The 17883-nt window shown below is 33.9% G+C and overlaps 1 pseudogene; it reads left to right on the top strand.

The window, feature by feature from the left end:
• Positions 1-251: 251 nt before the first annotated feature.
• Positions 252-17883, top strand: part of LOC143410593 (E3 ubiquitin-protein ligase RNF213-like) — a 125628-nt pseudogene continuing 107996 nt past the window's right edge.

Below are 17883 nucleotides of genomic sequence, written 5' to 3'. Positions count from 1 at the left end.
AACTAGTAGGCATACCTCTGGTGCTACTGGCCCACAGGGACTTTGGTGATAATCTTTCAGGTCCTCATTGTTGTCTCTATATGGCTGTAGCCACATCCCTAGTTGGTAGTGGTATGTAGCATCAAGTCTGTAGATATCTTGCTATTGGTCTTCCAAGCCTCAGTCCATGTCCCAAGGTGTAATCTGCCCCTATTGAAGGTGGTGGAGATGGCAAGGGAGGTAACCCAAGATGGCAGTGGAGGTGTCCCAAGATGAATGCAACTGCTTTGAGAGATGAGGTTGGGAGAATGGGCTCTGCAGTGGTGTTAGACAACCTCTTCAGTGATGGCACACATTGGTGTACAGTACAGCAACAGGCAGCTGCCACATGGCCCTGTCCATTGTCCCACATTGGAGAGTACCACATGGACTATGGCAGTGACTGCAGTGTCCCAAGATGGAAGTGGTCTGGATTCAGCCACACTTTGTGGGTGGGGAACTGCAGTTTGGTGATCTTCTCCACACCAGGTGCGGTGTTCCTCAGTTTCTGACTCTAGGGGAGGCAGGTTGCATGGGGTTCTGGCCTGGACTCCAAGCATAAAATAATATTTTAATACATCTGAAAAGGTGAATTACCTACATATATATAATTATAAAGTTCTCTTTTGACTGTATTAACATGCTTCATGGATACAAATTGTGTTTGTGTGCATGCTTATCAAAGCATTATTATCTAAAGTACATGTATGAAAACACAAATTGGTGTGAATATACTTTGTATACAACCAGAGATATGAAAAATTAGGCTCTATATGTGTAATAAAAATTGTAATGCATTCCACTGTCATATATAAAAAGAAAGAAAGAAAGAAATAGAGTACAGAATTCTTAGACAAAGAATAAAAATTTCCAAAGAGAAGTAAAATGAAAAGTCATGTGAACTTAAAAAAAATCTTAAGTTTTGAGTAGTTCCTATTTGTCACATAGAAATATATACCTTAAAATTTAAGGCTATTATTTTAATTTGTGACAAATGGAGATGAGCTAGTAGGTTTATGTGAGGGAGTTACAAGTAATCAGAACTCCTACATATGTGTGACAATAAAAGTTATGTTTAAATTAATAAAACATTCTATCTTTTACAAGCTGAGTTATTTCCTCCAAAACTCACACACCGAAGTCTCAGTCTCCTAATATCCTGTAGTGTGACTATATTTGAAGATGTAGTCATTAAAGAGGTAATTAAACAAAATGAAGACATCAGAGTGCATTTTCATGCAATATTACTGGTGTTCTCATAAGAAAAGTAAATTTAGAAATAGACATATAGAACAGGAAAATGTCATGAAAACATGAAAATGGCTATCTACGAGCCAAGTTGGAAGTACTCAGAAGAAAGCAACCCTATACATACCTTGATGTAGACTTTTAGCCTCCAGAATAATAAGATAATATAATTCTGATGTTTAAGTCACCCTGTACATGGCATTTTGTGAGGACAGTCCTAGAAGACTAATAGTGGTTAAAGTGCAACTTTGCTTTGGTTGGGGGAATCTCCCAGGAAGAAAAGAACTCCCAAGCTCTGTAGCATAAGAGTATGAAATTCAAATGTATTTTTCCAAAGTAGAGGGCAAGAATCAAATTGAAAGTTATAAGCAAAAAAAAAACATCAAAATCTTGGCAGCCTAAAGAAAATTAACATATTTCTTGTAGAAATATTTCCCATAATCTAGGCACAGAAAGATAATATTTTTTTTTGCTTGAATGTGGTTATGAATGACAATTGCAGCTATCATAGTCTATTGATCTTATTTGTCTTTAAAGAAATAATTCAATCTTTGCCCCAACACATAAAATAATGTAGAAATGTAAAATAAAATAAAATGTCTATTTTATTTGTTGAAATAAATGAGAAAAGAACAATGAATAATAGGGAAAAACTATTAAACTTAAGTAGCATATTTTAGAAAATAAAGATATACTTTATGAATAAAAGTAAAATGTGTTTATAGGAATATTAATCTTAAGAAGTTATGGCTCTTTATTCTTTTAATATAAGAAACACTCTTAATTTTAATATAGCCATTTGTATCAATCTTTTCCTTTATGATAGCGGTTTTTTGTTTTTGTTTTTGTTTTAAGGAACCTATTGCTACTTCAATGACAGGCTGGTTGTATTCCATTTTATTTTTTTTTAAGAATTATTATTTTAACTGTTATGCCAGGATATAGTTTCTGTATATGTGTTGATAAAAAGATTGCCTGCCTGTCTCCATGTTCTTTCCTTCTCTCTTCTTGCCTGGCTGATTTTCTTCATTCCTCATTTTCTCTTAATCTAATCCAAACCACTCCGCAGTATTCTTCGACAAGTAATTCCTATTTTCAATGTTCTTCCTAAAAAGTCAAATGACCAGTGCAGTCTTTCTGGACTTCTGTACTCTTTGGTTCTACCATGGATCAGAGATGGCAAATGTAGCACATCTAAGCCACAAAAGTCTCCTATCTATAAGATTTTGTAATCATATTTATATTAATTAGTAAAGGGTACAAAATGCAATACAGAATAGGTTTGAACAGGCACTTCAAAAGAGAGGATGTACAAGGTCATGAAATATCTCAATTACATTAGTCATCAATGTCAATTTAAAACTTCAGTTGTATAACACTACAAGTGAAGCAGACAGACTAAAATTGAAAAAGACTGTCAATAACAAGTATTGTGAAGGAAAAAGAACTCTTATAAGGTTTTGAGGCAGTGTAAATTGGCATACAGTATTTGATAATTTGACATTTATCTACCAAATTTGAAATACTCTTCTTGAAAAACTCAATGTGGTTCAACAATAGAATGAATTCAAGACTAATGATATATTTATAAAATATAGCACTACACAGCAAAGAAAATTAAAAATGGCTTAGATCAATATGAGGACTATTACCATGTTCAAAATTCTTATTGAACAACATAACATAAAAATAGATGAAAATAATATTGTTATATAGTATTCAAAGAAGCAAAGATAGTGGTAGCCAGGTGTGGTGGTGCATGCTTGTAATCTCAGCAGTTCTGAAGGCTGAGGCAGGAGGACTGTGAGTTCAAAGCCAGCTTCAGGACCTTTGAGGCACTAGCAATTCAGTGAGACCCTGTCTCTAAATAAAACCACCCAAAAATTATAGTGTTAAACTTTAGGCAGGAGACAGAAGTGTTTGGGAGAAGCAGGAAGTGGCTAATCATAATATTTTATTTTGTAGCCTGAGTGTTTATTAAGAGATTCTGTTCTTCTATAGTGTTAAATTTCTTTTTTCAAATTATTTATAAATGAACCTGTGGAAAATATACAGGAACATGTATTTTTCTAAAATATTTGATTACAATTCAATAAGACAATTTTAAAAAGTCAACAGATTTGAACAGTTTGGGGTAATAGAACACAGTGGTAATAATGTAGTTTGTGAATCCACTCAGGAATAAATAAACAAAATAACAAAAATAAACAAAAACAAGATAATACCTAAAAACAAAAAGGAAGATAAAATGAATGAATATAATTTTTTATCAAGTTGTTTACACAATCAAATTAGATAAGGAATTACTCCAAGAGACTTTAAAAGACTTTATTTTTAGTTAATTCTTAGCTGAATATATTTTATAGTCAAATATGCCTACATACATATTTTAAATTTTATTCTGCTATCTTATTGTTCAAAGAAACATTGTTATCATTACTTTGACATTAGATATATATATATATATATATATATATATATATATATATATATGTGTGTGTGTGTGTGTGTGTGTGTGTGTGTGTGTATATATATGTGTGTGGTGTATGTGTGTATGAATGTGAGGAAGTAGATATAAGTATATATATATATATATATATATATATATATATATATATATATATATATTAGATATATATGAATAAGTAGATATAGCTATAACAGACAAGTAACTATTCTAACATTAGATTTCAGTGTTAGGACAATACAGAACTCAAATAAAAATTGTGAAAATTTTGTAAGAATGCTCTAATATTAGATATACATTCAAAACCTTACTATGAGTTCATTAATTTTTAAATGCATTTTCCTAACTCTGTATGGCAAAATGACATTACTAACACATGAACTAAAGCACCCATGATATCTAAGATAAACATAAGCTCATAGTATGAACTCCCCAGTATCAAGACTGGGCTAGTTATTGTGCCTGTGAAAATTCAACCTGTTTGACACAGATAGATGTTAAGCTCTGAATGCTGCATGCGTAATGCTCACAGTGACCAGCATGCCACTTGGGGAAAACTAAATAGCATACTTCCCAACTATCTTTCTGTTTTGTCCCTAGGAAGCCTATAATCTATTAAACATCTTTACAAATCTTTGTTGGTTAGACCTCTTTGATTGACCAGTCATAACAATAATTAATGCCTGACTTCTGTCATTTTGGGCACCCTCATCCAGCTGTGTTGCTGTCTCTCTTACATTATCCATTCTCTACAAAGGAGAGCCTGGTGATACCAATGATCCTTACTTCATGATCTTAATGAATAGTGACTCACCAATCTCTCCCACCAAGCATACAACTTAGAGGGATCTTCTTACCTTATATAATAAGTCCATTCCAGAGAGCCCATATTTCAAACCTTTTTTTTACTTCTTTCTCCTAGGGCAATTCTGATATTCTCCCCTCACTTGTTTCTGGCTGGTTTTGTTTGTTTGCTTGTTTGTTTGTTTGTTTGTTTGTTTCTCACTTTTAAGTGGTCATTGAAGTAGCAAGTTGTGTTTCCTAGCTTCTAGGGGACATTGTAGTAGAAAGTTTTCCCAATATCTTGAAGTCTCTCTTAGGTCATTAAATCCTGTATTTTGGGAATGCATACTCAATTCAATCAATGGTTGGATTTTTGCTCTCATATTTTTGCTGTCTTGTTCAAAAACCCACAAGGAATATGCCCCTGTTTCTTGTCTATTTGCACTGACTTTCCTTCTAGAATATTTGAACTGCTATAAACCTTTGTTATAATGTTCTTTTCCTGTTTTAAGCTCAATATATACCCATCCATCTTCTCTGGGGTTGATCATTCTAAAAGTCAAGAAATTATGTGGAAACAGTGGGATAGTTTCTAAATAAAACCCTCTCTGTTTGGGGGTAGAAGCCTCTGCAATGTCTTCTCTTTTTCTTTTTTTAATTTTTTTAAATGTATTTGTTGTAATCAGTTATAATGACAGCAGAATGCTCTTTGACTCATTGTACACAAATAGAGCACATTTTTTTTTACTTCATGGTTGTAAACAAAGTAGGGTCATGTCATTCATGCAATCATACATGTATGTAGAGTAATGATGTCCATCTCATTCTACCTTTTTTTCCATTCTCATGGCCCCCTCCTCTCTAACTCAAAATGGATCAAGGACCTAAGAATTAAACCAGATTCTATGCCCTAATAGAAGAAAACGTAGTCCCAAATCTTTTTTATGCTGGATTAGGCCCCTACTTACTTAAAAAGACCCCTAAAGTGAAAGAAATAAAATTAAGAATCAATAAAGGGAATGGAAACTAAAATCCTTTTTCTCAGCAAAACAAATCAATGAGGTCATGAGAGAGCTGATAATATGGGAGCAAATTTTTACCACATGCACATCAGATAGAGCACTCATCTCCAGGAAATATAAAGAACACAAAAAACTTAATACCAAAAAAACAAACAACCCAACCAATAAATGGACAAAAGAACTTAGCAGACACTTCTCAGAAGAAGATATACAATCAATCCACAAATATATTTTAAAAATGTTTATCATCTCTAGTAATTAGAGAAATACAAATCAAAACTACTCTAAGACTTTATCTCACTCCAGTCAGAATGGCAGTTATGAAGAATACAAAGAACAATACGAGTTGGCAAAGATTTGAGAGGAAAAGGCATACTCATAAATTGTTGGTGAGACTGCTAATTGGTGCAGCCAATCTGGAAAGTAGTACGTAGATTCCTTCGAAAACATAAATGATACATGATCATGTTGTACATACATATGTTCTTGTTCATCATCATTCTCTTCTTCATCATCACCAATAGCTGTAGATTTCATATTATGAATTTTAAGTAACTGAATAAACCTAACCACAATATATTCTGTTGTTTCTTTTTGGTACCCCCATTCTACTATTCTAACAATACACACACATATACACACAAACTCTCTCACACAAATAGGAATATCATAGATTGATTCTATTATTTTTTCCATTTTAACCTCCCCAGTCAGTGGCTTTACATCCTTCCTAACGTATGTTAAATTTTATGGGTAATTATTTTTATAACAGTTTTATATTCCTTGCTTCTTAATCACTTGAATATACCCCAACCCTGGTAACATCCTCTTCTCTCCTTACTCCCTACCTATAAACTAGATGGTGAAATGTGGCTGGAAGAAATATGCAGCCATGCTGTTGTCTGCAATGGCCTTATGTTCTCCTCAGCTGCCCCATAACATTGCCCTCCCTCATTTGTTAGAGTCTGTAAACAAGTCTGGATGGCACCTGGCATTTTGCCAGAGGGAGTGGTTTGTGAAGTAACTCCAGCGAGCCATTAAGTGTGGAGATTTCTTATTGGTTGACTGCTGTATCTAGTGTATGTTAATTAGAAAGCAGTGTGGAATGTATAAATACCTCTGTTGTCCTACAATAAATGGCTCCCATTCCTGCTGTATCAATGTACACAAGTTGTTCATCACCCCCTGGTTATTTTTCTGCAGCCAGACTACGGCACTCATTCACTGAGTCAGTTTCAAGCCTACAATCTTCCCCGTATCTTACACTTCTTCCTCAAACCTTCAACTGTTCCCTTGGGATTTCTCTTGAGGCTATCTCCTATATTCTACAGTACTTGCTATCATTTTTGCTCAGTCAAGGACATCCTTCAAGAAAACCATTTTTTTTTCTTCCAAAATGGATGAAACAAAAGTCATAAGATTTTGCCTTAAGACATCACAGAAATCATTTAATTTGGGGGATTCGCAAAATGTTGTCTCTATAGTCCTGCCCTCAAGAGTTTTATTCATCCCAGTATTTAACCAATAAAGCTGGTACACTTGTAAATGCTGGTTAAATTAGTTGTTGAAATGACATTGACTACGAGATACTTTTGCACAGGGTAAGTTGAGAAAGGGAGAGACCAAAAGAGCATGACAGTCTTTGGAAATTAAAATATTCATTGGTTCTAGTCAATGAGCCAAGGTTTCTTCTCAGAACATCCATCAGAGTTTAGGAAATGAAGAAGTTCATCTTGCTTGTGTAAACTTTGTCTGCAGAACATAAGCCAAGTCAATATGTCATTGAATTGCCCAGAGAAGCTGAAAGTAGGACAGTCTGATTCCCAGGGCATCCGATACCATCCCAAGGTCAGCAGATAGTGTATAAAATTCAATTGCATTTCTCAGTTATGGTCTGCCAGAAGCCCTATAGCTTCCTGAGCAAAAATATGCACAACACATCAAAATGTCTGACATATGATTTTTTTTTCAAAAAAAGGTTACAGATCAATCTGAACTTTCAAGCAAGATGAAAGATTCTAACATCTAAAGAAAGATGACAAGATGTGTATTTTCATGACAAAATATAATTTAAAACCTCTTCAGATCCTCCCCCACAAGATGCCAGAAATCATTTTTTTTTAACAAAAGCATATTATTGGAGTCATAATTCACTTCCAAAGAAATGAAATAGAAAGTCAGTAGGATATAACAGTAAGCTTTCAAGTGTCCTACACTCATCTTCTGGTCTGCTGCTGCCAGTTGTGGGGCACAAAGGGGGGCACAGATTCACTCTTGTTAATTAAATATTGAATTTGAGGGAACAATGTCCAATGATATTAAAAGTATTACAATTGAACTTATGAAACAGTTCTTATATCTAAATTAGCTGAAAGAACATAAAAATATGAACATAGAATGTTAAATAAAAAAGAACCAAGTTTGTTACAGTGAGTAAACATTTGGAAATATTTATTATAACTGATAGTTTTCCTTTATGTGATGGCAGTAGCCTCTATTAAAATATTTTGATCCAAAAGGTTTTTTTTTTTTGGCTTTGAAAAAAATACTTTTGATTTGATGAAAAAAAGATTAATAGTCTAAGTACATTGAGTCATGGGATAAGAACAAGTCACATCATAGCAATATATTTTTGTCAACTGTAATTAGAATTTTATCTTATTTTTTATTTTTTCACTAAAATGATGATTGTTCTGTTTAGTCAAAGGTTTCAGTAATACAATAATTTAGAGAGAACTTGCAAAGCAGATTACTTTAGAGCTAATCTTGTGTATATGATTTTTTAAAACTGTCTTCAATTTTTTAATAAGGGAAACAACTACAAAACACATTTTGATTTGCAGAAAGATTCTGCATGTATTAGTGCAGTGTGGAGCTGGACTTAAAAACATTCGGGATGTGCTTCTCCAATCTTTGCTTCTGCAGTCGTGTTATAACCTTTCTTTCTTCTCATTTATTTTTAAAAATCTTGTTTTATTTATTTGTTCTTTATTTTCAGTTTTGTCATACAGGGCAAAAGGTGCTGAATTCCTGATTAATTTAAGCCTGTTGTATTCCTGTGAAAGAAATACATTGGCCTGGATTATTGTACATTATTGATCTAATCAATTATCTCAACAAGGAAAAGGCTTCAGTCTCTGTGATGATGAGTTTCTAAATAATATAGTTATTTCTTTTGTCAATGTAAAACTCTGAAAACAGATATTCTACATAAAAGGGGGATGCCTTTGACTAATTCTGTTTAATAAGTATTCAAAGCAAAATGTTCACACTGGTTTCAAACTAAAGACATATGAGGAAAAGTTATGAAATCCTTACACTGTCAAGCAGCCAATTGACATCGATGAAGCTGTCCTTCAACTTTCTGAAATAAACACACAAGCAAAAATAGGATAGGGATTAATGACAATGGTGGAAATAAAAGATCAAAGTCATTCCTGCCAACTGGTGTTTTTCCTTTGCTGAGCTGGGGATTGAACCTGAGGCCTTGCAGGTAAGTGCTCTACAATCAAGCTGCCTACAAGTTTGTTTTGAGGCTTTCTGGAGGCTAGACAGTACTGCTGGCAGTAAATGAGGTACTGACAGTTCAGCTCATCATCCTCACTCCCACTCATTCTCACTACCTTATTGTGTCTTTCACACTTCATTGAAGAAAAGCATTTGGTAGCTATAATCTTAACTTAGGGTTTTCCTTTTTCAAAGTTTTCCTCACCTACAGAATGATTGGCATTACTACAGTCTGAATGTTCACTCTTTTAAGCAGAAAAATTAGATTAGTACTGAAAGGAAGAAGATAGTCAACTGAATCTTCTCTTAAAATCCGTAGCCCTTGACTTCAGTATGCAGACATTGTAAATCTATGTTATCTTCCCATCAGCAATGCACCTTCAGATTCCAACATTTAGCCATAGGAAATGTGGAAACTTAGATTTGTGAAAACTTAGATGCATTCCTGTCAATCATGATCATAATGTGGAAACTTAGATGCATTCCTGTCAATCATGATCAAACCACAATAAAAGCAACTATGACAAAAAGTCATCTAAAATATTACCCAACACTGTGAGAAATACATTCAGAGAAAACAAGGAACATCGTAATTCCCAAACATTCCACCAAAATATTTATAGGACTTACAAGTTCTCTCTTTTAAGAGCTGCTCAAAGTTATTAAGTAGGATGGCAATGGAATTATCAACTTTTAACAAAAAAAAAGCTTTTCAGGCATGGATATGCTGGAATGGCAGCTGCATCTGTGGATTCACTAAAGAAAGCAAACACAATCTAGCTCACAAAGGACAGCAGCACACAGAAAGAGAACAGTTGTCTTTGGGCACTGAGGAGTTGGGAGGAAGCTCATGCCCTGTAGTTTTGTTCTGAGAGACAAAACTAGAGCTACTGGCAGGACTTAGAGGATGCTGCTAGCTGCAACTGGGTGGGACTAGGGTTGAAAGTTGTTAAGGGGTGGGGAATCTCAGTTTAATGTAACTAATAATACCTAACACTGAAAAAAGTTCAAAAGAGAGTCTCACCTGTTCAAGTATTCATGTAGACACTGAAAATGCTTCTTGAAAACCTTAAAGGATTCTTGCAATGGGTGCAATTTGAATTACAGTGCTCAGAATGTCCCTTCAAATCTCACAATTCTTCAATACACCTATCATAATTTAGCTGTAGTTTTCAACATATTTGACAAGATTTTGTCACTTCACTGTGATCAAAACATGTTATAATATTGTGCCTTAAAATTTCTCACCTTTAGTATGGAATTTATTGCATTAAAACAATAAGAAAGAATATTAAAAAAACAATGTTGAAATTACAAAATTCAATCTTTGCTTAAATGTTTTGTTTGCGTTAACCTGTCAAGTAATGTGTGTGTGTGTGTGTGTGTGTGTGTGTATGTGTGTGTGTATTTCTGTTTTAATGCCTTTTTTACTATAGCCTATTTAATATATAGGGAAGAATATGATATACACAAGATTTTGGAGGGATTATTAATGTTTAGACTTAGATTGTTATTTTTACAGAGGATTCTAAACAATTTTTTTTCCTTTCCTTTGTGTTCTTTGAAAGAATATAAATGGATTTGAAAGAGAAAAGAAGTGATAGGGTGGTGTATAGGTAGGGTTTTTTTTAGTCATCCAAAGAAAGGATATAGCAACAGCATCTAAATATTTATTTTTTTCTAGTAAAGCAATGTGTCTATTCACATAAGTTTGCATTGACTTTATAAGTGAGATCTCTCAACTTGAACTATGTTGCATAACAACATCTTATCTTCTGCTTTTACCTGGGTAGAGTGTTTCTTCCCAGAGAAAGTTAAACTCACTCATTATTACAAAACTCTCCACTATGTATTCTGAGAAAGTTTAGAGATAAGCATATTCATCTTCATGTTCAACAGCCTTCTTGGTATGCAGATATAGATTTTGTTGACCCATCATTTAGCATTTCCAGAAAAGAAAATATAATTGCAGACTTTAAGAAGTAATGTTCACTTAAAAAACATGTTAAGCCAGATTTTTCATCTTTCCTAAAAGTCATCAATAATTGGTTCTTGGATGCCTGGTACAGAGCCTAGACTCTGAAATTCTATGATAATCTATGAATATTTTATTTTGAATAAAAGTGACATGTACAAATAAACATTTCTAAATAGGTCTCAGTTTTCTAAAAAATATTTGCATTGGAGCTTCCATAAGCCATTTCAGAACTATAATAATTGGTATCAAAGGTGAAGGTGATAATTCATTAATTACTCAGAGAGTCAAAATCATAGAGACTTTTCTCTCTATTTTATCAACTTCATTATGCCAATGTTAGGGAGCTGTCAGGTTCAAGATTGCTACCAACAATCTGGCACATGCACATTGCATTAAAATATGTGTTTTTCTCCTTCATTTCTGTTACAATTTGAGATTTGGACATTCAGTCAGTGTGAGCAATGCAGAAAAATGGACATGCTAAAATTAGCAGATGACGAAGGAAGGAAAGCTAGCACTTTTTACACAGCAAAGGGTTTGGAGTGGCCTTCCATGTGTTTCTTTGATGGCCCACGTATATCTCACATGGATGTTGTGCATTCTGAAGTCAGTAGAACGCAAAAATTGACAGGACATTATTTGATTTGGTTTGGAGGAAAATTCATAGTGGCATTTCTTCCCTTCCCCAGTCATATCTAAAATGGAAAAATGCGGTGGCATCACTGAGGCACGGAAAAAAAAAGAAAGAACGGGCTTTCTTTTTCATTAGGTGATTGGAAATAACCCCAGTCAACCTGTCTGTGTCTCAGAGTAGCTGCTTTAACTCAAAAAACACTTAGTGGATGGCATGGTAATGATCTCTCACACTCCATTCTAACCCCACGATTGGGGTTGGAAAAAAGAGAGTCTATCAGTAGCAAAGAACAGATGTAAGACAAATTTTTCTTAAAGAAAGAAACAAGATTAAATCTGAATAAAGAAAAAAAGAAAGAAAGAAACCTACTTCTCTGGGAATAAAGTAAGTAAACATATGAGTTTTTAATATATGATATATAAATATATAAATATATATATATATATATATATATATATATATATATATAAAACTCATTTCTGAGTTTAAGTCTTAAATTTAGGATAGTGCTGCACAAAAACAGGGTATCATGACCTGTGCCTTTTTTATTTCTGTTTATTTTTCTCACATTTCATAAGCGTGAAATTCTCAACAAATACATTGATCAACTTTGTGTCCCTCAAGGACACAATAGAGAAGAGGGATGACAATTTTGATGCTGCAGGGGGTAAGGCTTTCTATGTAAAAGAGGATTCTAAAATGTGAGCAGCAGATGTAAAATTAGCAAACCTCTGTACTGTGCTAGCAGCTGCTTCAGGGAAGCAGATCTGACTAAACATTCATGATTCTTCTCTCTTTGCCTTCCTACTATTTCTGTTTGATCTAGTTTCTTTCTTAAATACTTTTGGATTGTTGAAGGCTCAGGAAAATGAGATAAAATTATAGGAGTGAAAGTACACCACAGAATCTGGAACTGGTAACTGTAGCATGCTAATACACCATGTTATTCATCTGAATGGTTTCATAGGCAAAGTTTTAAAAAAGGCTACTTCCACTATGGAGAATATTGGTTGATTTGGAGTTCCAGAGGTATTAAAAGTAACGTATAATTCCCTAAAGCTTCTGATGGAGTCAAAATATTTGATTTTAGAAATAAGCCACTTGTTTTCAGTCAGTGCCTTGTTTATTGTTAATGATAATTTTTTTACATGTCTACTAGCATGATGTTCTACCAATGCTGGGGAATTTGTCTGCTTTTACTTTATTCACGGATGTAGCTTAAGTATCTGATACAGTACTTTTCATTGTTAGTCTCAATAAATATGTGTTATATAAACGGATGAATAAATAAATACATATATTTTATAATGTCAATGTTTTTAAGTCAGTGTATGATGGGTGCTTTCATAATTATATTTAACAAATAATATTATAGCAATTAAAAATGTGTTCTAATGTTAATAAACTTTAAGGGCAATAAGGATATAAAATAAACTGTTCAGTACTTTCCATGTACTTTTTAGGAAATGAACATGAGATTGTTAATTTTAATATTGTCATTAGGAGAAACAACACAGTGGTAGCTGTAGAAATCTTTCTTTCCTTAAATATTTGAAGGGAAGTCATTCAGAAATCCTAACATAAAACTCTTTGACAAGGAAAATGTTTATCAAAGCTTGATCCTCATGTGTGAGGTGTATAATCATCTTTAAGCAGTAAATGCATTATTAATTAAATTTTAATGCATCTAAATGATTCCTCACAGAAAGTGTTGGCTTTAGATTTAATAAATTATGTATTTATCAGTATGTTTCTCCTTTTATCCTCTAGCTAGTTGCTCTTTCAAAGAGAGTGGTGACATCAGGTGGTCACAATTAATAATTCAACTGGGTAAAGGCAGAGAACATGGAAACTTGAGGGTCCCTTGTAGAATAGTACAATGAAACAGACATTATTATTACTGTGTGTATATATGTGACTGCATGACCAATATGATTCTGCAATCTGTACACTAAGAAAAATGAGAAATTATATCCTATATGATTCAAATGTATGATATATCAAAGTCGGTGTGTAACTAATTAAAACAAAAAAAATTAAAAAGAGAATTTCTATGAAAGAGGGAAAGCAAATAATAAGCTTATAAAATAAAGGTATTTTAAATGAAATTGAGGTATTTACATGTTAGTTTCTGTGTGGAATATGAGAAAGTTTAAATTGTCAAGCAATCAAGACAACAAAAATATAGAATAGGCTATATATAACTGAATCACACATTTGAATGTTTGTATTTTGGTAAAGAATATTTTGTAATTCAGTCAGTTATTTAGGTAATTGTGACAAAAAACTTTAGCACAAATTATATCAAGAGAACATGATTGAGGAAAGTGGTTCAGATCTGTCAAAGGTTGCTATCATCCCCACATTTAAAAATAAATGAACTTTGGCCAGACAACAACATACTTACTTTAGATTTTTTAAATATTTAGGATTTGTTCTTTCAACAGAATAGAACATTTTAATTTTAAAGTTATTTCAGTGCTCTTATTACTCTGTCAGGGTTTATAATAATTATGTTGTTTTAATGGTGTTTTAGTGGACTTCGGAATGTAAAAGGAACAATCAGACTTCTCTTAGTACTATGAAGTAAAGTGAATTTTTTTATTTTTCAAACATATAATTTAGTTGGTAGTATATATACTAAAATATCAATAATGAAGAAACAACAAACTAGAATTTAAGAAATATTTTAATTTAAATAATTATGTAATCCCCTGTGAATTAAAATAAATTGCAATATGATAGTATAATTTATACCAAAAATGTTTTCAGTTACTTTAATTGAAAAAGATGGGTTTTCCAACAAAGACACACATATAAATTAATTATTATTTTTAGATATAATTTATATTACAGAGAAATGAAGTTTCTTTAATGCCAGTACACAATTATATGTAAGCAAGAAACTCAACTAAAATAAAATGACATAACATTTTTTAAACTCACCCAGTGTACGTTGAAAATCTTTTTGTAATATATTGTATACCAGTTTTATATCAATCTTTATTCTTACTTGTAAATACAACCTAAAAATATTAAATACTTAATACAAACCTAAAGTCAGGCTAGGAATATAGTTCAATGGTAGAGTGCTTGCCTATCATGTGTGTGAGAAAGTTTTTCAATTTATTTTGTTGCAGTGTTGGGGATTGAACCCAGGGCCTTGTGCATACCAGGGAAGAGTTCTACCACTGGGTCACAAACTCAGGCCAAATATTTACTTTTCTGCTGAACTCAAACTAATGTGTTCAAGAACTTATTTATCTCATTGATTGAGGGAGCCAGTAAGATGTTATAACTGTCATTGTAAAGGTAAAATTTCTAAGCTGATTCTAAGCCGCAGAGCCAGAGTTAAAGTGTAAAGGACCGGACATTGTGAAGATTCTAACTGCAGGGCTTGGGTTAAAGAGTAAAAGATTAAGAATTGTTACAATTCCTCTGCTACCCACGGAAACCTGTAATCCCTGTAGCTGTTAGGACAATACCCGAGCTGCCCAGTAAACATTCTCACTGGCTCCTCTGGTTGTCTAATAACCTGGGACTCTGTGTAAAATGGCACGTAGACATTACAAGTCCCAAAACCAATCAGTTTGAATGTGCACCCCACTTAGAAGTAACCAATCACCCCTGTCCAATCTGTTCCCGCCAACAAATGTGCTAACCAGGTCTCAGAGTTGTTGTTCAATTTTCCCGCGCCTCATGATGATTTGATCTGATGTATGCAAAGCCCCCTGCCCTCTCCAAAAAAAGTGTACTTAAGCTCTCCCTGACATCTGCTCGGGGCTCTGGGCTGCTCTATCTTCCTGAGTGAGCCTGGAGCCTCAGCATGCTGAATCAATAAAACCCCTTCTGCCAATTGCATGGTCTCTAGTGGTCTCTCCCTCTGACATTTCGCTGGACCCTTACATCATAAAGTGCCGCAGTCTCCGGCTGGGCACAAATCACGAGCCTCCACACAGCTTGTAGATTCAAAGAGCAATTCTTTATTCCTGAACTCACACCGGCCTTCTACAAACACGTTCTGGGGAAATTCACGTTCTCTGCCCAAAATCACTCCTGGGCTTCTGTCTCCCAAATATATTGTCTGACCCTAAAAACTCAAGAGGAACTCAGGCAGCAGGATATGCCCTATTCTAAAGGGGGAACACCCTAATCTCCTATTATGCTAAACCGGGGACACCCTAAACACGGATCTGCCCTGGTCCTTGAGCAAGGTTACCTTTCAGGAGTCCTTCCACTAGACAGCATGGGAGTAGCTGGCAAGGAAATTGTCATACCTACTTGGCTGATGGCTCCCAGCAATAAAGGAGAAATCAAAAAAAGAATTTATATATAGTAAACTAATATTAAAATTATTTAGAAAATATGGTATTGAAGCCAGATTAAAGTTAGGTAGTCAGTGTAGTTAGGTAAATCGGGTCTAATATCGAGTGAAATCTAAAATGGAGGCCATGCTGGGAATGACTCAGGGAAAACGCAGGACAACTCATGGAATGTTAATGAAGTCCTTAAAAGGCCCTAGGCCAAAGTCCACCTCAAAGAAATGTTAATGGAGCTCAGGAAACAGCCCCCAACAGATTTGGAGATAGCCCATCCTAGAGAAATGATAAGCCCATCCCAAAAGGTGATAATTGGGCCCACGTGTGTCCTAAACCCTTCAACCTACATTCCATCATCAAAACTATAAAAAGGGGAAACAACCGCACTTCGATTCCCACCTTTTGGGTCCCCTTCTTCCTCAGGGAGAAGTCTTTTCTGCTGTCCTTTAATAAACTTCTAATTTCTACTCTGACCTTGCCTCGGCATGCTTCTTTGGTGTTATTCTTCAACATTGGGGAAGCAAGAACTCTTCTTTGGTGTTATTCTTCAACATTGGGGAAGCAAGAACTCGTCACCGGTCAACAGCAGTTTCAGTATTTCCATGGAACAAGGATCTATTGCATTTAGATAGCCAAAATCAAATTGCATATCTATGGAACAGAGATATTTGCATTGCTATCATTTTTCTAAAAATTAGCTTGTATTTCTATAAATGTTTATAATAGGCTAGCCAGTGACAGTCACACTCCCCATAAGATTAGATAAGCCTTGAGGACTTGAGTATTTCATTGAAAGGGCATTCGGTAAACTATATTGCCTATTACAAACTCTATTTTTGTTTTTTTTTCTTCCTTTCAATATATATTTGTTAGGCTCATCATGCAATATATATATAAACACACGCACGAGGTAAGGTAGTTTGTCCTTGGTGTCTAGAAGTGAATTGGAACCATAAATAGGAACTCCATGAAGATCTAAGAATATAACAAACCAGTTTAACCTATCTTAAAAAGGTTAATTTTAAGGAGTCAGATTTACATAATGACTGGTTTAGACCTTCAATAGATGGCAAATAAAACTTTTCCAAATCATTTTTTTGTTTGTTTCTCTGATTTAACAGTGAAATTCAAATGAGTCCTCTGCTTTTCTAATGTGAAGCTCATTGCATTAAATAACAATAATGAAAACCTACCATGATCAATGAGTACCTGCAATAGAATGCATAATCAAATTAAAAATCATACAGCAGTATTTGTATAAGCTATCGCTTTCTCATTATCTGCTAACATTTGAAATACGACAGCCTCTTTTTTTCTAAAATTAATCTCCAGGCACAAACAAATGTAGAACATCAAGAAGCCCTTTCCTTTTTCATTACTGTTGAAAAAAGAAGGTTGACATTGATAATTACTTTTGAAATTTTTGTTTTTAAATTATGCTTTTGGTTTATTTTTTTCAGTCAATGAAGATCTAAAGTTTTGGAGCCACATAAAGTTTTAAAATCTTGTGGCATAAATCACATAGGTATATTGTCATTGATTATAGATTTTACTTGGCTAGTTTATCTTATCTTACTTTGTGGACTGACAGAGGGGCTGAGCAGAAAATTTACGTGTTAGGATGAAAATACATATGCCAAATATGCTGCCAGAATCTTGACCCTCTTAATTAAAAATAATAACTTGGCTATTATATAAACATTGCAGTAATGATTACATTCTGTCTCTCTCAGAACATACTCCTCACCTCGTGTTATATGTTCTCCAGTACAAACACACAAGCTTTTTAAGGTAATTTGGCATTGTTGGAAGGCAACGTGTGGGTGTTTTGTAATTATATGAACTTGCATTACAGAATTGTTTTGGCTTTTATTACTTCCATAACCTTGGGAAAACCACATAATCTC

Source organism: Callospermophilus lateralis, chromosome 11, assembly GCF_048772815.1.
Source record: "Callospermophilus lateralis isolate mCalLat2 chromosome 11, mCalLat2.hap1, whole genome shotgun sequence".
NCBI lineage: Eukaryota > Metazoa > Chordata > Mammalia > Rodentia > Sciuridae > Callospermophilus > Callospermophilus lateralis.
This window is presented reverse-complemented; position numbering and strand designations above follow the sequence as displayed.